The 25,380-nt window shown below is 34.5% G+C and overlaps 1 long non-coding RNA gene across 1 annotated transcript; it reads right to left on the bottom strand.

The window, feature by feature from the left end:
• Positions 1 to 5,436: 5,436 nt before the first annotated feature.
• LOC140833285 (uncharacterized) lies at positions 5,437 to 7,703 on the bottom strand. The gene is made up of 3 exons (XR_012118397.1): positions 7,358 to 7,703; positions 5,629 to 6,388; positions 5,437 to 5,560 (listed from the first exon to the last, which is right to left on the bottom strand). It is a non-coding gene; the product is annotated as an uncharacterized lncRNA (long non-coding RNA).
• Between the last annotated feature and the right edge of the window lie 17,677 nt (positions 7,704 to 25,380).

The following is a 25,380-nucleotide window of genomic DNA, read 5'->3' as shown; positions in this document are numbered from 1 at the left end:
CAGAAGAAAAGAGAAGCACCGAGAATCTCCGCGAAAATCCTTACGCTTTTATATTTCGATCCGTCCGTCTAAATTTAAATCCGACTTCGGTACTGTGTTCCTAGCAACGCAGGCTACTACAGGACGTAAGTTTTACTACGTTTTGACATATCTGGAAATTATGATGTTGTTAGAATTGAATACACGTCATATATGTTGTTCTTGGCATGTTAAACAGCATAGAATCGAAGTCAGATTAAGAAACGGACTGAATATGAAAATGTTATGATTTTCAGAATGAAATTGACTAGAATCAATATCAGATTTGAACAGGGGTTGATTGTAAATGATTGGAATTGGTATAGACTGATATAATATTATCAGTATCGCAAGATTGTACTGTTATACTGTCAGAATTTGTTAAAACAGAGACGTTGTGATTTGATTAGAATATTGATACAGAATATTGGTATTGTCATTGCCAGATTGAACAGTGACAGACTTTGAATCAAGACTTTGATTGTATCAGATCGACAGCAAGAAAGGTATAAATAAATGTTGATTCGAGATTGCACAAATCGAGTTAGGTTTGACTTGAGTTTCCCTAAATCACACACTTTACTTTATTGCATTGATATTTGCAGATTATCAGATTGATATGTGCATGTATTGACTTAGAACAGAGTCAGAGTCCGAGTCTAGGGCAGATCAGTCTAGCTAGGGCAGAACCGCCGAGTCTTTCTCAGAACCGATAAGACTCTAGACTTACGGTGTATCGAAGAGCCTTAGATGTAGATCGACGTCTATCTCAGACACTCGATACAGCATACCAAAGTCTAAATTAGATTGGGATCCCTAGATTTGAGATAAGATAAGATTATATCACGAGTCATTGATTCATGTAGTCAGACCAGATACATGTTTTGATGTTTGTTTATGCTTTTATATATGTTTTATATGATTGCATTTAATACATTGTTTATACTGGGATATTTATATCTCACCGGAGTTATCCGGCTGTTGTCTTGTTTGTATGTGTGCATGACAACAGGTGGGACAGGTACAGGGTCACAGAGGTGAAGACAGATCGAGATTAGAGTGGTGATTCCGGACTTGGACTAGAGATAGGGTTTAAACACTTGATAGTTAGGTGTTGAACCTGAGATGTAAATTATTGTATGATATTTGAGATTTATACTTTCATACTGATATGTATAGGAGTTTGATTCCATCACCTTCCGCATTTTAAAAAAAAATATTTAGAACCTGTTTTATAATTGATTAATTTGTCCCAATGATGATTAAGAACTTGATTAGCGTCCGGGTCCCCACACTTAGTCTTATTTCATGATGAATGATGACCTATTTTTTTAAAAAATAAAATAAAATGACATGAATAAATCATCCTAATTCATTTTTCATGAAAAGACCAACAATGACTGAATTTATGGTGAATGCTCGAAAATATAGTATTTTCTTATATATTCGGAGTATTCAAAGAGCGAAATCAAGTATCTGAAACCCCATAATAGGTACTTTGTATGTCAAAATAAGTATTTACTTTTATTCCATGATAATTGAGAAACAATATTTTGTTAAAATTATATTTTAAATGGAGAAAAATGATATAATTTTTGTAGATAAAATAATATATTTATTTAAATAATAAAGGGTAAAAATGTAAAGTTTGCTTTATGGGTAGTTAAAACTAAATGTATAGATGTGTCAGCTACTGATTTTTAAAAATTATAGCTAGATACTGAATTCTAATTGAAACATTGGCAGATGCATTTTTTTTGAAATTTACCGTTAGTTGAATCATTGTCTTCGTAAATCTATTGAAGAATAATGGAATCGAAAAATTATTATATTATATAAAAAATATTTATCAAAATTTAAAATCTATTCAACATAAATATTTATATTTTTAAATCAAAATAACTTGTAATACTATTAAAATAATATTTTGAACAAATATTTATCAAAATTTAAAATGAGCTTTTTAATTGTTTACGGCATATATGGTAAAAGATTAATAAAATAAAGTAAAAAAATTTTTTTTAACAAACTAATGTGTCACGCCATTGGAGATAGCGTGACTTTCTTTTTTTTTTTTTTTTAAAAAAAAGCAAAGTCACGCCATCTTCAATGGCATGACTTGCTAAATTAATTTTTTTATAAAAGCAAGTCACGCCATCTCCAATGGCGTGACTTGCTTAATTTAATTTTTTTTTTAAATATGTCGCGCCTAGTAAATAGGCGTGACTTGTTAAATTTTTTTTAAAATAATTGTTGGACGTTTGCGGTAAAGAACTGTGGCATGTGAAATACTGACAACACATGTACTCAATAATGCATACATCTTTTTTTATTTTACAAAGAAGACGATAAAAACAATTTGAATTAAAATTTGCGTGATAAAGTGATGTGATGTGTCACTGATAATTATTAACATTGTGTGTTTTTTATCTGATGAAAATTTGCTTATATATGTTTGTCATCGGTGCAAATGTATTATTTTTGTGCTTCTATCATTCTTCGTTTCTCTGCATTTAAATGCATCTTTATTGTTCATTCCTGTAGATTTTCGTTCGATGTTTGATCAAGTAATTGCAGCACATGAGGTCTGTATGTTTTAAATTAAGTTTGTGGTTTAATATTTGATTAAAATAGTTAATTTATTTATTTGTGATTATATATTTGCAGATAAAATTTTGATTTTCAACTTCTATTTGAAGTACGCGTTGATATAAATTAATTTACTTGACTATTCGAATATAAATTATGAATTTGTCATCATCTTACGTTTTGAGTTTATGATTAAAATGTTTAATTATGTTTCTATGTATTATTAGTTATTTTTATTATTTTATATTATGCAAATGATAATAAAAATATTTATTGGTGTTGTTTTATACAGTATATAAAAAAATTAGTATAACGATTTATTTATTTTACACTAATAATATAAATGTTTTTATTATAAATACGGTTAATATTTTTTTAATTACTTAAATGTAAATAAAAATTACAATTAATTTCATATGTTATTATTTTATTTGACATGCGTAGTATCAAAAATTTATATTATAAAAATTATTATTTATAATATTATTGATTTATAGGATACAACTAAGAAATATATTTTTTGTATTTTAGAATAATAATCAACTTTTTTTTTAAAATAATAATAATACTTTTATTTATAATTATTATTGATGTTGTTGTTTATAAGGGTAGCATATAAAAAATTAAGTATTACAATTTTATTTTACACAAGTAATATAAAATTTATTAGTATAAATATTGTATTTTTGTTCTTAATTTATTAAACATAAAATCAGTTGTGTAATTAAATTTTTAATTATTATTTTATTCTCCGTGCATATTTGTGAAAACTTACTATTATTAAAATATTATTTTATTATAATTAACTTGTAAGATATAAATAAGAAATACGATATTTTATTTTATAATAAAAATAACACTTATAATTGTAATTCTTATGGTTTTTGTTTTATTTAGATATGTTATAAAAAAAAAAGTATTACGCTTGATTTATTTTACACAAATAACATAAAATCTATTATTATAATTTTTTTATTAATTTATTAAATAAAAATAATTATTATGATTTTATTATTAACTTAATTTGTATTTAATAGGACCTATTATTATTTTACATAACTAAAATAAAATTTATTATTTCTAAAAACTTTATTAAAAAAATATACATATAAATGATTTTACTATTAATTTTTTTCCCTATTTAGTATGAAATTTATTATCATAATTATTTTTATTATTACTTACTTACTAAATAAAAAAAATTATATTATTGATAGTAGTTGTTCAGTAAAACAAAATAAGCATTATCATCATTATTATTATTATTTTTATAATTATTCTTAATAAAAATGAAAGCATATGTAAATTAATTTTTATAGCGTATTATTTTGTTATATTTCACATCTTGTTATTCCATTGAAATTTTATAAAATTTATTATTACCTTTTTATTTTGTGTGACCTATTGATTCTTTTATAGGAATAGACAGTGTGCCGGTGCTTTTATTCGTAGGTGGTAATGTTATTATAGGACATCACACCGTAAAATATAGTACCACTGCATTGAGGGCAACACGAATACCAAGATCTATTAATTTGCATGAGTTGAAAGAAATAGTATACCGTCTGACAAATATTGAAAGTTCAAAATTTAATTTAAAATTGTCAACAAAATATTCCTAAATGGATAAGTCACATTGCGTAGAAGTGCATCTTGACATCAATGATGACAACAATTTACAGTTTATGTTGCATTCTATTAACGAAATGCGGTGTATTGAATTGTATATCGAAAAGGATTTCATTGAGCATAATGTAGATGTTGAGGTTCCTGAATCATACATTCCATGTATAACTGAAGGGTTCGATGGGATTTCATGATGAAGCTGGTACTTCTGCTGCTGCTTTTTTCGAACCAATAGATGAAAATCGATTTAATTCGCATGATTGGACTAGGGAATGAGATCGGTATATTACTGACACCGTAGAAGAAAATGTTAGTTGGCCGATTTCCGCACGAGGATGGATTTCTGGTGCAAGAGGATGGTAATCAGTTGACACAAATCATGTAGGTTTGGATTGTTCACCGAGTGCTGGATCGGGTCATGGACTGACACCTGTCGTACATGATGAACAAAGATCACGTGAGTTGTCATTAGATGTTCACCTTCACGCCACTGAAATATTTACTGAACCTGATACAACTACAAGTGAAACAGATGAAGATGTGCATGAAGACGAAAATGCCACATTTGCTGATATTGGTCCATCTCATACCAACACCAGTGATCATATGCATGCATATCCTTTTGAAGGCATTTCAAATCTTGAACACCGACCTGATACATTACCATTTTATGTCCCGCCTGTCGGTCAATCTTTATATGACGTACCTCAATTCTTTAGTACAATATATGATGAGCAACGCCCTGATTCTGTTGGAATTCCATCTGCATCGAATTTGAGTTATTACAACGCAGATAGAGGAGAACTTTGCACGAACATAGTTTTTAAAGAACGATGCATCTCCATAATGAGAAAACATAACAATGGGCACGCACTTCGCCAGAGAGTGGGATGTCTACATTCTAAAGGCAATGACAAAACATCCACAGCTTCGAGGTCGTAAACAAGCCATTTGAACTATAAATAATGAAAAAACGAATCATATACCCAAGCAATAATATATGACATATACGAAATTTATATTTAGTGAAATATAAACACCTGACAATCTCCCATCTTTTCAAGTACATCACGAATGATTCGCACAGAATGTGTAGGTGTATGTGTCCACGTGAATACATTTTCCATCTGTATGCACGTTAAATTCGTAATACTATAAAATAAAGATGACGTTATCAATTTTATATCATATGTTGCATTTATTACCTTGCTCTGTATGGTGGAATTGGAAGAATATTATCACCGTTGTTCTCATTTTCAAGTCGAGCGGTGAGGTTGTATCCTAAGCGGTCAGGACATAGAGGAATCATTCTTGACCATGCCCAAATCTATAAAACAATTGAGTTTAATGAATGCGTACAAAAAGGAGTATACATAAAAATTGTAATAAATATACCTGCAATATGTATAAAGGGCCTGCGATTTCTTGTTTTCCTGACCCAGAGGCGGAACACAATTCGTGATATAAACATGCAAGTACAGCACTTGCCCAACTATAACTACGAACCTTATGTATATCTTGCAGAAAATGCAAGTACAACCGTTTGACCGCACAACCTTCAGAATCAGGTAACATACAACCACCGATAACCAACATCGCAACACATCGGGAGTATTGTGCCACTTCTATGTCTGTACTGTTTTCATCAATTACTGTTTGTGTACAATGTAAGTACAGAGTAGTCAACTTTAAACTGTTGGATCTGAAGTCTGTCTGAAGTGGCATAAAACCTAACCAATCATAACAATAAATCTGCCATACAGTAAACTTGCAAGATACATCAGTCCCGATGATAGGATCACCATCAACATTCAGCCCCCAAATTAATGCAACATCTTGTAGCGTAATTGTGGCCTCGCCAACTAGCAGGTGGAAATTATGAGTTTCTCGGCGCCATCGTTCTACAAGAGCGGTTATCAAATGATTATCATAAACATAATCACCACATAAGAAGATGTCGTAAAAGCCCATTTCGTTTAGACATGATCGGACACGATGGTGTAGTATACCACTATTCCACAATGCCCAAATTAAATTATCTGATCGACGCACTCTTAGGGTGTTATCTAAGTTGTTAGGCGTAATAAAATTAGATATATGTGTTTGTTGCTGATAAAGTACAGTAGGATCAACAGGTCCAGCATGTAACGACATCCTACAATCAATAATAAGAATAATATTTATTATTATTATTATTATTATTATTATTATTATTATTATTATTATTATTATTATTATTATTATTATTATTATTATTATTATTATTATTATTATTATTATTATTATTATTATTATCTATCACAATATTGTATAAACAAAACAAATACAATATCAATTATAAAAAATATAAAATAAAACATTAACTACGAGTAAAAAATAATAATTACAATAAAAAAAATATTTTTACAATCTACGAGTTTTGAAAATACAAATTTATTTTAATAATAAAAATTAAATACATACACATATTTAAATTTTCGAATCTTTCTTAAAGAATTAATTGATTCTAACGTGTAATTAATAATAACGATTGGAAAATGTATTTTATTAGCAAATAAATTTGTAGCTTTTGACCACATTGTATCGATCACAAATATATTTTTTTTCAATAATTAAATTAATTTTTTTTAAAATTTTTTATAATTACAGAAAATAAATAAGGGAAGTGTGATTTTTTTAAACAAAAAATAAGGGAAGTCACGCCTAATCGGTAGGCGTGACTTCCCTTTTTTAAAAAAATTATTATTTTTCAAAGTGTGACTTCCCTTTTTTTTAAAATATAAATTATTATATTTTTTCAAATGGAAGTCACGCCCTTTTTTTTAAAAAACAATAACGCTAATTTTTTTTAACAATAATGCAAATTATTAATAGAAGTATGCAAGGAAGTCACGCCCTTTTTTTAACAATAATGCAAATTTTTTTTAACAATAATGCAAACAATAACGCTAATTTTTTTTATTGAAAAAACAATAAGGAAAGTTGCTTCTTTACAAAAAATAGTAATTACTAAAAAATCACGATTGAAAAAAAATCAAATAACACTACAAAATTAGTCTAACATAAATAATAATTTCGTTTAAAATTTTAATAATTAAAATAATAATTTTGTAAGTATACGTACCTTAATATAAGTTGTCCAAATAAAAGGAACCTGCAAAAAAAAAAAAAACATGTGCTGAGTCCTCGTCTTTTGAAAAATATGCAAAACGTAAAAAAATAAATTGAAACATATACAAAAACTTACCGATGAAAAAATGAGAAGAGTAAATGAAAAATATGAAACGAGTGAATGAAAGGAGAGAATCAAGTGTTCAACTTATAGAAGAAAATTTATAATATTATAATAAATTCGAAATTATTAAAAATATGGTGTCGCAGCTTTTAACATGTGTTGTGTTGAGTCCGCGGCAAATTTAATGTGCCGCAGCTTTTAACATGTGCTGAGTCGTCTTTTGCATCACAAAATCAAGTCACTTTTTTTAAAAAAAAATTAAAGGCAAGTCACGCCTCTTCATTTTTTAAACAAAAATTTAAGGCAAGTCACGCCTCTTCAAGAGGAGTGACTTTATTTTTTTTTTAAAAAAATTTAAAGGCAGGTCACGCCTCTTCAAGAGGCGTGACTTGCTTTTTGTAAAAAAAAAATTAAAGTCACGCCTCTTGAAGAGGCGTGACACCTTAGTTTGTTAAAAATTTTTTTTACGTTATTTTATTAAACTTTTAACAATTTTGTTGTAAACGGTGAAAAAGCCCATTTAAAATCTATTCAACATAAATATATATATATTTAAATCAAAATAACTTGTAATACTATTATAATAATATTTTAACAATGTTTAAAATTCAAATAATCATTTATACATATTACTAAAATAAAAAAAAATTAAAATATAAAATAATTTTTAAATAAATAAATATAAAAAATAATCAATTTTTTTAAAAAAAATTAAAAATATTGTATGGGTCGGACTGATTTTTAACATGTTCAACGGTTCTTGATTGTTCCAATTGGTTCTGGATCGGTTTAACCATAAAAACGATTTTTAGATTAGAATCAAATCACACATATGGTCGATTATGGGTCAAACCGATTGAATCGATCTCTCCGGTCTGATTTTAACAACAATGATTTGAACATGTTAGTTGGTCTGATTTTAACAACAACGATTTGAACATGTTAGTAAGATACACAAAAATATATTTTCTCTAGTAATTATAATGAGAAAAGTATTTATGAATAGAATTTTGATGGTTTTTTTGGGGACCCAGACGCTCATTAAAGTTTTAATCGTTCTTAGAATTAATCAATCAATTATAATAAATAGGGTCTAAATTTTTATTTTTATTTTAAATACAAAGCAGAAACGTTATGTAAATCAATCCGAGTTACATATTAAATATAAACATACAATTCCTGTAATGTCTAAAATAATTCAACTAGGTTCAACTACATATCAGTGCTGACTCCTAATTTACTTCTGAGCCCAGATCTCCACGCTATCTAATCCAGCCTCATTTTCTTCTTGACCCTGATCCTGTCCCACCTGTTGTCATGCACACATACAAACAAGACAACAGCCGGATAACTCCGGTGAGAATTATATTCCCAGTATAAATCAACGAAACATGCATTTCATATAACAGATATAAAAGCATGAAGCATATATTCGTAACATGTACCGCAATCAGAAACATGAATCAATATCAAACTATAAATCATACTCGTGACTCCACATCTAAGACTAGACTCATTCCTAGTCTAGGGATCCCGGTTTCCAGACGTTGGCATTCCATATCGATCACCAGTAATAGAAGAAACTCCGATTCTATCCACATCGATATGGTATCGATCACCAGTAATAGAAGAAACTCCAATTCTATCCACATCGATAGCCAATCATCCGGTGATAGACTTTGGCACTATCGCCAATACACTATCTTGTGACATCGTGCAATGTGCCCGTGGCGATCCCACCACTATCAGGCACTTCTGTCACAAGATTACTCGTCTAATACTTGTCTAATACATGCTTCCTATAAATCAATAGAACAAGCATATAAAATCAAATTAATGCATATAATAACAGTAAGTATGTGATTTAGGGAAACTCAAGTAGGTCCTACTTGAGTCGATCTCCCGATACCACATTGACTTATACTTTTGTCTTCCCGATCTGACGAAGTCGAAGTTTCGAAGTCAAATATGTCCATCTCAAATCTGAAATGACAATATCGAATAGACGGTGTCAATGTATCACTCAATTCAAAACCTGTACTGATCAATACTCAAATCAATACATAATCTGATCAATGTCAACGACATACAATGAAATCTCAATCACTACTGAATCTAATCAAAATCAATCTACTGATGTTTCGACGGCATAACAATACGGTCTTGATAGGCCCGTCAATCTCAACATCACAGATATAATAATAATAATACAACTCATAATCGCTATCAATACGAATCATAATCTCAATTCTGTACAGTCTCGCAATACCGGCAATACAATACCAGTATATTCGAATCAACAACTCATCTTATCCAAATCTGAATAATATCAATATACCCAGCGATATAGTATAAATCAGATATCAATTCCAACCCCTCATAATCGATAACAACATAATTTTGATATCAATTCGGTATAACCATAATCGAATCAACTCTGAAAATTCATAACAATTGCATAAACAGTCTGTTCTTTAATCCTGTTTCGATTATACAATGTCTATTGTCTCGAGAACAACATATATGAATCATATTCAATTCCATTAACATCATATTTTCAAATTATCTCAAAACGTAATAAAACTTACGTCCTGTTGTAGTTGGCGTCGATAGGAATACGATACTGAAGTCGGATCTAAATTCAGACGGACGGATTTTGCATGATCAAAATTTGAAGTACAAATAAGCCAAACTTCCACTGAAGCTTTCGCCTCTCTCCTTTAGTCCCTCTGAAGGAATATAGGCTGGTATATATATATATATATATATATATATATATATATATATATATATATATATATATATACATACATACACGTTGCATGGTTAAGGGCAAGTGGCGATTTTTCACTTTGCATGCCTCGCGCATATGCGCGACTCGTAGCGGCGCATATGCGCGAGACGCACTGTCTCGGCGCCCATGCTTCCTCAACAGCTCGCGCACATGCGCGCACTAAAACCGCGCATATGCACGAGACCTACTGTCTCCGCATACCAATACTCGCGCATATGCGCGCCTCCACGCCGCGCATGTGCGCCCAACTCTCTGGACTCACCTTCCGGGAAATCACCCTCTCGCGCATATGCGCGCCCTCACGCCGCGCATATGCGCATAATGTTCTGTCCTTGCACCAAGTTCTTCGCGCATATGCGCACATCTTCTCGCGCATGTGCGCGTGGTACACTGTACAACTACTCGTGTACATGTATTTCTATGTCCTTCCAATTCAATTCCATTCCAAACCCACCAATTGCACTTTAGTCCCTACAATCTTCATTAATTACAGTTCTGTCAATTAATCACTATCTGATTACAGGGATAAAATCTCGGGCATTACAGTTTTAGTGATAAGCAAATTTATAATACTACTCACAAAATGTTTATGTATAGTACTGTGTGTAAAATTCAGGCAATAATGATAAAAATATTGGTAAAATGATTATAGCAGGTTTTACTAGTCAACTTAAAGGTTGTTGAGATAATTATTAAACTAGTCACATAAAGATGAAATTTTTAACTCAATTAAAACTAAGAATAATATTCATACAGAGAATGCAGTTTATTCTATTATAATGACAATGATTGAACGTTTTACTGGGAAATTCACATATAATGGCGAAAAATTCTTACTTTATTAAGTAAATTAAAATGAAAAACTCTTACTGATTTTAGATGTTACAAAAATACATTTTTATCTCATAGTTATGAGATACTAAACTGTAATAATAGTCTTAAAAAGCTAAATTTATATATGATTTACTTTTTCTTTTAGCTGAAAGAATCAGAAAAGTATTAAGAAATATGATGTATATATTCCATATGAAAATTATACTTATGGAAAGTTAATAAGTAATTGCATTCAAGAGGGTTTGGCTCTTTGTAATGAATTAAAATTGAACAATCAAATTAAAAGACAGAATTAACTTGAGAAAAAACAACTATGTAAATTTTGTGATCAATTTGGTATAGTTTTACCTAATAAAGGTAAAAAAAAATTAAAGATAAAGAAGAAAAATATTATTAAAAAAAGACATTTGTGTGATAGACAAAAAGATAAAAATAAATAAAAAAATAAAGCCGCGAATCATGGAAAACAAAAAAATACAATAAATATAAAAATGAATTTATTATTTGTAGAAAATGTAAAAAGTCTGAACATTATCCAAATCAATGTTGGGCTAAAACAAAAATTAATAAATTAGATATAAATGAGAATCTTAAAGATACATTATTTAAAATAATAATGGAAACCAATCAGGACTCTTATTTTTATTATAGTACATCTGAAAATTCTTTAAAATCATATGTTCAAAAGATATTCTAGATAATGATTCAATTATCTCAGATCAAGAAGAATGTAATAATTGTAGACAAGGAAAATCTTGTATAAATAATATAAATAATAATGATGATAAAAATGATGAATTTTATAAACTTATGTCTAAATTTCAATACCTTAATATTAATATTTTAATTAATAATAATATTTTAGAATTACTTAAAATGATTAAAGATCCAATTTTGAAATCTACAATTATAGATCAAATGGAGAATAATGCTTCAACCAATAGCAATAATATTCTTGCTAAACAAAAACAATCTTATTCTATGAAAGAAGTAAAAAATCTTTTACAGAAAAAATATAGTAACCAAATTCCAGTTACTATACATGATCTGATAAAAGAGATTAATAATCTTAAATAACAAATAAAAATTTTACAACAAAATAATAATACTTTATATTATCTTTGTTTGCACCAAAAATTAAATTGGGCTCAATTAATTGTCTAAGCCCAAAAGTTTAAATTAATAGAGAAAAATAAGAGGCCCATTAGTGTATTTAAATAAGCAGATAACGTCCAAGCAATGAGATCGTGGAAAGAGAAGGAAATCGTGAGAGAAAACGGGAGGAGATCGTGAGTCATGGGGGAGTGGAAGGAACCGCACCGCACAGCAAAGAAAATGGAGGAATCGGTTAACACAGAAAACACACAACTCAACTCTACAGACAAATCTGCAAAAGCTCTCTGCTAAAATTCCAATATTCAAGCAATAGTTTTTAAGCTTTCCAGCATATTTCTAGCAATTTACGTCTTCTCGTTTTAGATTTCATCAACTCTATTTGTTATATTTTTATGTCTTGTAAATTTATATGGTTTATTGAAAATATAAACAATGTCAGGGGTTCATTCATCAAATTCCAATAGTTTTCTTCATTTTGGCGTTATAGTTGTTTTAGGAGATTAGAACTGACGGTCAAATTTAGAATTCACTTTCGTTTATTTTTAGAATTTAGATTTTTATCATTTTCACACAAATCGGTGCAACTTCGCACCTGGCACGCCCGCAAATCTCAAATATTGTGCAAACAATCTTATTTCAGTTATTGAAAATAAAAAAGAAGATTTATTATTTAATTCTGATAGTATTGATAATTTTCAAGATATTTCTTTATCTGATCATAATCAAAAACATTTATTTGTTTAAGTATGATTATATTTCATAAATGACATACTAATATTACTCTATTAATTGATACTTCTTATAAGAAAGTTTTTATTGCTATGATTGATAGTGGTGATTTAAATGTTATACATGAATGATTAATTCCTACTAAATATTTTCATAAAACTATTCATTATCTTTCTCATGGAGGAGAACCTTTAGAGATAAATTAATTACCAAAAGCTAGCATATATTTGTACAGATAAAAATTGTATTTTAACCGAATTTTTTATTAGCAAAAGATATTTATAGCCAATTTATATTTGGACTCCTTTTTTATATATCAAATTTATCATTTAACTTATATTGATGAAACATGTATTAAAAGAATCTTTCAAGGTAATCCTATTTCTTTTCAATTTATAACTAAACATTCTCATATAAACTTAAATGAATTACAAGAAAATATTGATAGAAATTTTTTTCAGATTAATTTTTTAAAAGAAGAAGTAAAACTTTTGACTATAGATAATAAATTACAAAATCCTAAAATTACAGGAAAAGATTAAATTTATTTATAATAAATTTTCATTATAAATATGTAATGATCTTTCAAATGCTTTTTGGAATCGTAAGAAACATATTATTTCTCTTCCATATGAAGAAAATTTTGAAGAAAAATATATTCCTACCAAGGCTCGTCCTTGTCACATGAATTCTGAATATTTAGAATTATGCAAGAAAGAAATTCATTTTTTACTAGATAAAGATTTAATAACACCTTCTCAGTCTCCTTGGTCATGTACTGTTTTCTATGTAATAAACAATTTGAGCAGGAATGAAGAATTCCTCATTTAGTCATAAATTATAAAGCTTTAAATAAGGTTTTAAAATGGATCAGACATCTTATTACTAATAAAAAAGATTTATTAGATAAACTTGTCAATGCATCATATTTTCAAAATTCAATTTAAAATCAGGATTTTATCAGATTCAAATAAAAGAATCTGATAGATATAAAACCGCTTTCAATGTTCCAATAGGACATTATGAATTGACAGTATTGTCATTTGACTTAAAAATGCTCATTCAAAATTTTAAAAAATTATGAATGATATCTTTTACTCTTATAATAGTTTTATAATTGCCCATATTGATGATATTCTAGTATTTTCAAATGATATTGAAACACATTTTAAACATTTGGATATGTTTAAAAAAATTGTTATTAAAAACGATTTTGTAATGTCAAAATCTAAAATGATTTTGTGTAGTGCACAAGAATCAGTACACGTATAACCCATGCATTATTTAAATTGTTAAATATTTATTTAAGCTTAAAATGATTTTAGTGATGCACGTTAAAATGTTTTTCAAGTTTCATGTTTCAGGCGATTATTCGAAGCGGGATCGAGGAAAAGACCGTTGACGATTTTGGCAATTTAAAATGTGGTATTTTTTTTAAGTTGAGGTTGGGGCATTTTGTGGGGACCCGGACGCTAATCATCTTTTTAATCATCGTTGGGATTTAATTATCAGTTCTGATAAACAGGGTCTAAAAATTTTTCTTTTTAAAATATAAATGCGGAAGGTAATGGCATCTAAATAATATACATATCTGTATAAAACTACAGTTCAGTAGAAAAGTACAATACTGTACACCCTAAGTCTAAGGTTCAATTACTAAATTCAAGTAATAAACCAAGTCTGCTACAAGTCCGGAATCACCACGCTAACTCGACTTCTCTCATCGTCATCTCGACCCTGATCCAGCCCCCACCTGTTGTCATGCACACATACAAAACACAACAACAGCCGGATAACTCCGGTGAGAATAAATCCCAGTATAAAACATGGTAAACATGCATATACACATAATAATTCATGAAACATGCTGTCATGCATAAAAGCAATAACAATAGTAATAGAGTTCATCATCTATGAAATCTAATCTAACTGAACATGCAACTCGAATCAGATAAGCATGCATATACAATCTAAATCATAAACACATGCTATCATGACTGAAAGCAATAACAATGGGTTCCATAATCTATGAATCCCATTCATATAAGCATGCAGTTCTAGTCAAATCATGTCTAGACTCGACTCAACTATAACTCTAGGGATCCCGTGATGAATAAGACGTCAATGCCTGTTACCTACTCAACCGATCGTGGTAACCGTACGTCTTATTCCTAGACTTCGGTCCGAGCTGTATCAACGGCTGGCAATAGGAGTAATACCTGCTCCTAAGTTGAGATACACCGAACGTCTAGAAGTCTGACAATGACTGTCAAGACTTTCCTATCTTAAATGAAATGAATAACAATCTGTAAACAAAGCATAATCATATTCATAACTGAATATCACTTACATGCTTGAATACAATTCGATAATCAAAGCATAAACATAATAAAATGTAGACAACAGTCTAGTATGTGATTTTGTTGGGAAACTCAAATGAGATTCATTTGAGTTGGGACTTCCCGAATATCACATGCATTATACCTTTGTCGTCCCGGTCTGACGAAGATGATGATCTGTATTCAACTCTGTCCATATCAATCTGAAAAGACAATATCGAATACGATGTATCAGTAAATAACTCAATTCACAATCTGTTCTGATCAATACTCAAATCAGTATACAATCTGATCAATGTCTGAACAAGATACAATCTGAGTCATATCAATAATATCACAATCTAATCGAACTCATATCTGACTCTGATCAATCTAAATCAACTGATGTTTTGACGGCATAACAATACAATCTGAATAACCCCGTCAATCTGAACATCACAAATATAATACTAGAACGTATAATCTGTGTCAATATAATTCATACTCTGAATCCTAACACCATTCTGATATAGAATCTTAGTCAATCTCTTTCCAAAAATCATAACAATTACAGAAACGGTCTGTTCTTTAATCTGACTTCAATTCTACAATGTCTACAATAGTAGAGACCTAATATCTGAATCATATTCAATTCTGACAATATCATAAATTCAAATCTTGTCTAAACGTAACAAAACTTACGTCCTTGTGTAGCTCTAGTCGAGAGGAACACGATACTACGTTCGGATTTAAATTCGGACGGGCGGATTTCTCGCAAATCCCAATTCTTTGCGTTGAAGAAGACTTGATTCTTTCCCCACGATTTCGTATCCTTTCTGATGCATTCTAAGGAAAATTCGATTGGTATATATATATATATACTCCATCTCCCATGCAAGGCAAGTGGCTTATTCTTCTTACTGAACGTCTCTCGCTAGGGCGAGCACAAATTTCCGCTCGGGCGAGTAACTCTCGGCCCTCGCAAGTTCAAGCAGTCTCGCTCGGGCGAGCACAAACTTCCGCCCGGGCGAGTAACTCTCGGCCTTCTTCTCCGAGGCATTCGCGCTCGGGCGGTTAAAAACTTCCGCCCGGGCGCGCCATCTTCGCCCAACAATTTAGTCCTCTCAATTTATTCTCAAGATGGTCCGGTTATAATCACATCAAGTCATAATAATTAAATTATCACAGATTAGGATAATCAAATCCTCGGGCATTACATTTCTCCCCCTCTTAGATCTGAGTTCGTCCTCGAACTCATAAACAATCAATTCAAATATAAGAGAAGAAATGTATAATAGAGTTTAACATTCAAACTCTTCTCTTAATGAATCCATTCTGAAATCTCTTTCTGGTATCAATCTCTGATTTCAATTCTGGAATAAAACTTCATAAAGTATACTATTCTAATACTTCTTAAACTAACTCTGACAGAATCAATCTTGCCATATTGGTTATACAACATCCGTATAAACCAATCACAGTTCCTAACAAAACAATACTAGCAGTTGTTATCAAACCTGTTAATCCCACACCAAGGATATATTCTATCTTCGGCCTTTAAATACCAATCATCATCATCCGATGTTGGTTTTCTTTAATCTGTTCATTCTGAACTGTCTTGATAATTATTGTCATGCAATAAGTCATATAGTGACAATAAATCGTACCAACTAGTGCTAACATCCAGCACTAAAACTCTACCAATATCTGTTAGTATCTGAATCATACACTCTGACTACCTGTCAATCTGTGAATAATCTGTGAAAGAGTTCATGATATCTTCTATCACAAATACAAACTCAATCAAATCACAATCTGATATAATCTACTTAAATGTTCTGTTCTATCTGAACATTTCTTTGACATCGATCTATGTCATTTAGTTCTGTTTGTACGTAATCTGGTACAAACCGATAGATATAGATTGAGAAATCTGTCAATCATAATCATATTATATCTCAATCTAAAGGTAATGGCGGTAATTTCATTACGAAAGCCATAGAAATGTACTCCCATTTCTATTCAGAAATATACAAAATCTGTAATTATTCTGCTGATTGCTATCTTTCTGTCTTTTCTGTGAGCAATTTAGACTTATCAGTACAATTTCTGCCAACCTTTCTGTACAATTTCTGCCATAACTGATCTACTCTGTTTATATCACAACTATCTGTTCGAATATAATACATTCACAAACATCTGAATGAAAACTGAACCCACTACTGTGCAGTTCTGACACTATCTATGAGTTCATATTCGAACTATCCTGTATAAACAATTCAGTTAATAACATAAAATAAAGAAGAAATACCTACCTGGTATTCGGCTCTGACTATAGATATCAATTCTGTTACAAAATTCTGAAACATTCTGATACCACAATAGAATTAATCTGATACAACCACCAAATCACATATCTGTTACTGTAGGCGTTACTCTGTTCTGATTATCTTGTCAAAATACAAGTCTGAATAGTCTGATCACATTTCTGAACTGTTTACACGAATCTGTATCAAACACTGACCCAAACAGCAGTAATATCAAATCAGATTCGAAATAAAAAAAACAACCTATACAATCTAGTGAGTTTAAGAAAACTCATAAAACAGCAAGTTCTGGCAATACTGATAATTCTGACTACTGATCAATCTTCACAGCGCCCAGATCAACTGTCATACCTCATCTGGTATCGATTCAATTCTGAAATCTACCTTTCTGATATCAACACATCTGAAATCTTATCTAGGCAAATATCAGTCACCACATATATCATTGGCGAATCTGCCAATGCTAGGCTCGATTTCAGTGGGTCTACTGAATACATAAGGATGCAATCTGCTCCTTTCTGTACTAATCGAGTCCTATACAATACATTTATTAAAGGAATTCTGAATCTAGAATCCTTATCGGAAAATCTCCGTTTATCAGCCAGATCTGGTCTGAATCTTACCATTTCTGGGACAATCTCTACAATATCTCTGTACTTGTGTAGCATTACACGTCAATAATGAGATCGAAATCATATAACACAAGTACATCATAATCTAGCCCAATCCCGGTTCATTCCACTGTAGTATATAACATGTAGTAGCCCGAATTCCAAATTGGGTAATTAACGGAGTAATGGTGATTAAGAAGGTTTAAGGTGTAATTTTGGCTATGGTCATGATCGGACGGACCGAAGAGGGTTCGGAAGCACCGAAGAGTTCGGACGATCCGAAGTGTAGTTCGGTGAATCCGATCATAGGTGTCAAGTGTTGATCGACACGTCATTTTCCATGCATGTTCGGACGGTCCGAAGTGTATGATCGGAGGATCCGATCATGAGCTGTCAAGAGCCAATGGACACGTAGCGTTCGGACGTTCCGAAGTGTTGTTCGGAGGATCCGAACATGGCCTATAAATAGTGCTCGGATTTCTCATTTGTGACTTGCCAATTCATGATTTTGCCTCATAGTTGAGAGGATTTGGAAGGTTTCTAGGGTTAGTTGTTGGTCGAGCGATAGCCAAGAGCTGCCAGGAGTAGTAGCGTAGCGGCGCCTGAGTTTCAAGGCAATCGACATCAAAGGGCTGTCGAAGGACGAAGGTAAACCCTAAACCTTTGGTAGTACTAGGGAGTACTGGTTTTGCTAGTCGAGCATGGTAGTATTGATTGAGTATGCTTTTGATGCGTAGGCTTGTGCTAGACCTGATTAGCGGTGTTGCGTAAGGCTAGGCTTGCTGTGATAGAGGTACGAAAGTACTATCCGAGATATCCTGGTTGAGTATACATTCATATATGTGTTGCATGAGTATTTGCTGCATTGTTATATGTCATATGATGCATGCTATTATGTCACGAGTTATGATGCATATTGCATATCATGTTGAGCCGTATCTCCTTCGAGATAGCCTTTACTGTTGAGCTGTATCTCTTTCGAGATAAGCTATATCTTGGGGCCGCTCAGCCCTGTCTTGTGGACGCATGGACACCGAGAGTACACAGTGGCCGACGGGTCGGGAGGGCTTCGGTGGTCCGGGACATTTTAGGTCAACGTCTGTCTTGTAGTGGATGCAGTGACCCAGAGGTTGGACCGCGCGGCACTATCCACTTGGCGCCTCTAGACTGAGCATTTTGAGATCCTTTGTGATTCCTGTTTCTTGACTACCCTGGTATCATATCATAGCATGTGCATTTCATATAGGTTTGTATACTCATACTTTTGTACTGGGCGTTCTTATCGCTCACGTCCTCGGTTTTGTTTATTCTTGGACACCCCATTCCCACGGGGCAGGCCTCAGGTTGGATGGCTCAGGAGGAGCAGGAGGAGGTCGTTGAGTAGCTGGTTGGTTTAGTTTTCAGTGTTTTCCATTTGATTCGATATGGTTGTACTAGATATTTCATTTTGAGTTAGTCTAGACTTCGATTTCGATTGGGTTGTATAACTATTGTTGTTGGCCATATTTCCGCTGTTATCTCTGATTATAATTAATTAGGTTAATTGCATGCTTAGTTTTTGATTAGTAGGTGATTCTGGAACGGGTCACTACATTTATGGTATCAGAGCATGCGTATGATTTTGGGATATAGATTCTGTTTTGGGATTTCCGTTGACCATTTTACCATTTTCCCTATTCTATCTTGTAGCGATGGCTGACCATTTTGATGACGGGAGTAGTCAGGGGAGTGTAGGTCGATGGGGTGACCAGGACGATCATAGACGTCATCGTGAGCATCGTCATCGTCGGGATGGTCCTAGGCGTTTCGATATGCATCGTTTCATGCAGATGGGGCCTAAGCCTTTAGTTGGCGGTGAGACTCCCGATGATGCGGAGAATTGGTTAGAGCGCATGGAGAGTTGTTTCCGCGCATTCCAGTGCACCGATGAGCAGAAGATGGAGACCCTTAGTTTTCTTCTCGAGGGCCGTGCTCGCAGGTGGTGGCGATCGACTTCTGCGCCGATAGTTCAGTCGCAGGGTAGAGCGACTTGGGTCGATTTCCGTGCAGCGTTCATGCAGCTGTACTTTCCTCCAGCCCTTCGCCAGGCCAAGACGATTGAGCTCCTGAACCTTAAGCAGGGGAGTATGTCTGTTGATGAGTATCAGCAGAAATTCTTTGAGTTATTACCCTTCGCTCCTCATATCAGTGGCAGTTCTGAGGCCAAGTATGATCATTTTCCTCCAGGGCCTTAATCAGGAGCCTCTCATTCCTTCATTTCTGCACGATTGGTTAAGCGTCATAGGTTACCCTATGTTTCTCTAGACGTCATTCTTTCTGTTTCTACTCCGATGGGTCATTCGGTGTTAGCGAAGCGTCTAGTGATGGGTTGTCCCTTAGATTTTGAGGGTAACGAGTTGACTGCGAATCTTATGATCCTAGAGATGGAAGATTTTGATTGTATCTTGGGTATAGACTTATTGACTACCTACCGAGCTACTGTGGATTGTTACCAGAAGCTTGTTCAGTTTCGTACGACTGAAAGCTCTAGTTGGTTTTTCTATGGTGAGGGAGCGCGACCTCCGATGCCAGTGGTATCTGCTCTGAAAGCCTGTCGTGCTTTAGAGTCGGGCGGGGAAGGCTACCTCATCTATGCGATTGATTCATCCACAGGTAGTGTTGGTCTAGAGGATATTCCAGTGGTTTGTGAATTTCCTGATGTTTTCCCAGATGAGATTCCTGGTTTTCCTCCGGTTAGAGAGGTGGAATTTGGCATAGATTTAATGCCAGGGGCTGCACCGATTTCTCGTGCCCCCTATCGTCTTGCTCCGTCAGAGATGAGAGAGCTGAAGCAGCAATTGCAGGATCTTCTTGATAAGGGTTATATTCGCCCGAGTGTTTCGCCTTGGGGAGCTCCAGTCTTGTTTGTCAAGAAGAAGGATGGATCGATGCGGTTGTGCATTGATTATCGCCAGCTGAATCGGGTGACGATCAAAAACAAGTACCCTTTACCCCGTATTGATGACTTGTTCGATCAGCTTCAGGGTACTTCTGTTTACTCCAAGATCGACTTGCGATCGGGTTATCATCAGATGAGAGTCAGAGATGATGATATTTCCAAGACTGCATTTCGTACTCGTTATGGGCATTACGAGTTTCTAGTTATGCCATTCGGATTGACGAATGCGCCAGCGGTGTTCATGGATCTGATGAACCGAGTCTTCCGAGATTTTCTGGATCAGTTTGTGGTGGTTTTCATTGACGATATCTTGATCTATTCCCACAGTGTGGAAGAGCATGCCCAACACTTGAGGATTGTGTTGCAGATTCTTCGCGAGAAGCAATTGTATGCTAAGCTGAGTAAGTGCGAGTTCTGGATTGATCGTGTGGTATTCCTTGGTCATGTGATTTCCAAGGAAGGAGTTTCTGTGGATCCCAGCAAGATTGAAGCAGTGCTGAATTGGTCACGTCCGACGACGGTGGCTGAGATCCGTAGTTTTCTAGGTCTGGCAGGGTATTATCGTCGCTTCATCGTGAATTTCTCTCAGATAGCCAGACCATTGACGCAACTTACTCGGAGGGATGTTCCATTTGAGTGGTCATCCGAGTGCGAAGATAGTTTCAGAGAGCTTCGTCGACTTCTGACTTCCGCACCTGTTTTGGCGTTACCGTCAGGATCTGATGGTTTCAGTGTTTACACCGATGCCTCCACTCAAGGCTTAGGGTGTGTGTTGACGCAAAACGGTCATGTGATTGCTTATGCTTCCAGACAGCTGAAATCTCACGAGGAGAAGTATCCCACTCATGATCTGGAATTGGCAGCTATTGTGTTTGCGCTGAAGATTTGGCGTCATTATTTGTACGGTGTTCAGTTTGAAATCTTTACTGATCATAAGAGTCTGAAATATCTGTTCACTCAGGCTGAGTTGAACATGAGGCAACGTCGTTGGATGGATTTGCTGAAGGATTATGATTGCGAGATCAAGTACCATCCAGGTTCTGCGAATCTCACAGCTGATGCGCTTAGTCGCAAGGTGAGAGCCTCTGCACTTCAGACTTGTGCTATGACTAGTGCCATCCAGGATAGTTGCTCGTTGGGGTTTAACTTCAAGCATCGGAAAGGTATGGAGAGCATTCGTGTTGCTACCATTTTATCTGAGCCCAATTTGTTCACTCGGATTCGAGAAGCTCAGATGTCTGATCTCAAGACTCAGAGATTAGCTCGGTTAGTTGGTGGTGATAGCAATTTCCATTATCAGTCCAATGGTCTTCTGTGCTTATCTAATCGGGTTGTAGTACCAGAGGATGACACTTTGAGGGACGAGATATTGTCTCAGGCGCATCGAAGCAAGTTAAGTGTTCATCCAGGAAGCAACAAGATATATAGAGACTTGAGGATGCGGTTTTGGTGGAAAGGGATGAAGCGCAGCGTGTATCAGTTTGTCTCCAAGTGTCTAGTTTGCCAGCAGGTTAAGGCAGAGCACCGTCGACCGGGAGGATTGTTGTTGAACTTACCTATTCCAGAATGGAAGTGGGAGCATATTACGATGGATTTCATTACTCACTTGCCATTATCTTCGAGGAACAGCGATGCTATCTGGGTAGTGGTGGATCGACTCACCAAGTCTGCTCATTTTCTGCCGTATAATCGTGATTTCACTTTCGATCGTATGGCTCGATTGTACATTCAGGAGATTGTACGTTTGCATGGAGTGCCTGTCAGTATTGTTAGTGACAGAGATCCTCGTTTTACCTCACGGTTTTGGGGTAGTTTCCAGTCAGCTTTGGGTACTACACTGAGTCTGAGTACTGCTTATCATCCGGAGACTGACGGTCAATCAGAGAGGACTATCCGTACGCTTGAGGATATGTTGCGAGCCTGTGTTATGGATTTCGGACCCGCTTGGCAGGATCATTTGCCTTTGATTGAGTTCGAGTACAATAACAGCTATCATCGTAGTATTGGTATGGCACCATTTGAGGCGTTGTACGGGCGACGTTGTCGTACTCCATTATTCTGGGATGAAGTCGGGGAACGACAGGTAGAGGGACCGGAGTTAGTCCAGCAGGCTATAGATAAGGTTACAGTAATCAAGAAGCGGATTAAGACTGCTCAGGATCGACAGGCTAGTTATGCGAACACAAAGCGTCGACCTCTTCATTTTCAGCCAGGTGAGAAGGTGTTTCTCCGAGTTTCGCCTTTTCGCAGGATTTTGAGATTTGGTCTCAAGGGTAAGCTGTCTCCGAGATTTATTGGTCCATTCGAGATACTGGAATGTGTGGGAGATTTAGCTTACAGACTTGCGTTGCCGCCGTACCTATCAAGTATTCATGATGTGTTCCACGTATCCTTGTTGAGACGTTATGTAGCAGATGAGTCGCACATCTTACATCCATCTGAAGTTCAACTTGATACGGATTTGTCTTACGTGGAGCGACCAGTTCAGATTCTAGATCGCAAAGATAAGGTGTTGCGGAATAAGATCATTCCTCTTGTCTTAGTGCAGTGGCAGCGTCGAGGCACTGAAGAAGCCACTTGGGAGTTAGAGAGTCGTATGCGTTCGGAGCATCCAGAGCTCTTTTGAGTTGTGCTTTGTATAAGTTTGTGTTTTCAGTTGTAATCATAGTATCAGTTGTATTCAACAACAATTGAGATGTATTAATGATGTTGTTATTTCGTTTTGTTCATTCTCTAAGCCTGATTTCGAGGACGAAATCTTTTAAGGGGGGGAGAATGTAGTAGCCCGAATTCCAAATTGGGTAATTAACGGAGTAATGGTGATTAAGAAGGTTTAAGGTGTAATTTTGGCTATGGTCATGATCGGACGGACCGAAGAGGGTTCGGAAGCACCGAAGAGTTCGGACGATCCGAAGTGTAGTTCGGTGAATCCGATCATAGGTGTCAAGTGTTGATCGACACGTCATTTTCCATGCATGTTCGGACGGTCCGAAGTGTATGATCGGAGGATCCGATCATGAGCTGTCAAGAGCCAATGGACACGTAGCGTTCGGACGTTCCGAAGTGTTGTTCGGAGGATCCGAACATGGCCTATAAATAGTGCTCGGATTTCTCATTTGTGACTTGCCAATTCATGATTTTGCCTCATAGTTGAGAGGATTTGGAAGGTTTCTAGGGTTAGTTGTTGGTCGAGCGATAGCCAAGAGCTGCCAGGAGTAGTAGCGTAGCGGCGCCTGAGTTTCAAGGCAATCGACATCAAAGGGCTGTCGAAGGACGAAGGTAAACCCTAAACCTTTGGTAGTACTAGGGAGTACTGGTTTTGCTAGTCGAGCATGGTAGTATTGATTGAGTATGCTTTTGATGCGTAGGCTTGTGCTAGACCTGATTAGCGGTGTTGCGTAAGGCTAGGCTTGCTGTGATAGAGGTACGAAAGTACTATCCGAGATATCCTGGTTGAGTATACATTCATATATGTGTTGCATGAGTATTTGCTGCATTGTTATATGTCATATGATGCATGCTATTATGTCACGAGTTATGATGCATATTGCATATCATGTTGAGCCGTATCTCCTTCGAGATAGCCTTTACTGTTGAGCTGTATCTCTTTCGAGATAAGCTATATCTTGGGGCCGCTCAGCCCTGTCTTGTGGACGCATGGACACCGAGAGTACACAGTGGCCGACGGGTCGGGAGGGCTTCGGTGGTCCGGGACATTTTAGGTCCACGTCTGTCTTGTAGTGGATGCAGTGACCCAGAGGTTGGACCGCGCGGCACTATCCACTTGGCGCCTCTAGACTGAGCATTTTGAGATCCTTTGTGATTCCTGTTTCTTGACTACCCTGGTATCATATCATAGCATGTGCATTTCATATAGGTTTGTATACTCATACTTTTGTACTGGGCGTTCTTATCGCTCACGTCCTCGGTTTTGTTTATTCTTGGACACCCCATTCCCACGGGGCAGGCCTCAGGTTGGATGGCTCAGGAGGAGCAGGAGGAGGTCGTTGAGTAGCTGGTTGGTTTAGTTTTCAGTGTTTTCCATTTGATTCGATATGGTTGTACTGGATATTTCATTTTGAGTTAGTCTAGACTTCGATTTCGATTGGGTTGTATAACTATTGTTGTTGGCCATATTTCCGCTGTTATCTCTGATTATAATTAATTAGGTTAATTGCATGCTTAGTTTTTGATTAGTAGGTGATTCTGGAACGGGTCACTACATAACATGTCACAGAAATCTCT

Source organism: Primulina eburnea, chromosome 6 (genome assembly GCF_022965805.1).
Source record: "Primulina eburnea isolate SZY01 chromosome 6, ASM2296580v1, whole genome shotgun sequence".
In the NCBI taxonomy this organism is placed as follows: domain Eukaryota; kingdom Viridiplantae; phylum Streptophyta; class Magnoliopsida; order Lamiales; family Gesneriaceae; genus Primulina; species Primulina eburnea.
The sequence above is the reverse complement of the archived record's forward strand: the minus strand, read 5'-3'. Positions and strand labels throughout refer to the sequence as shown.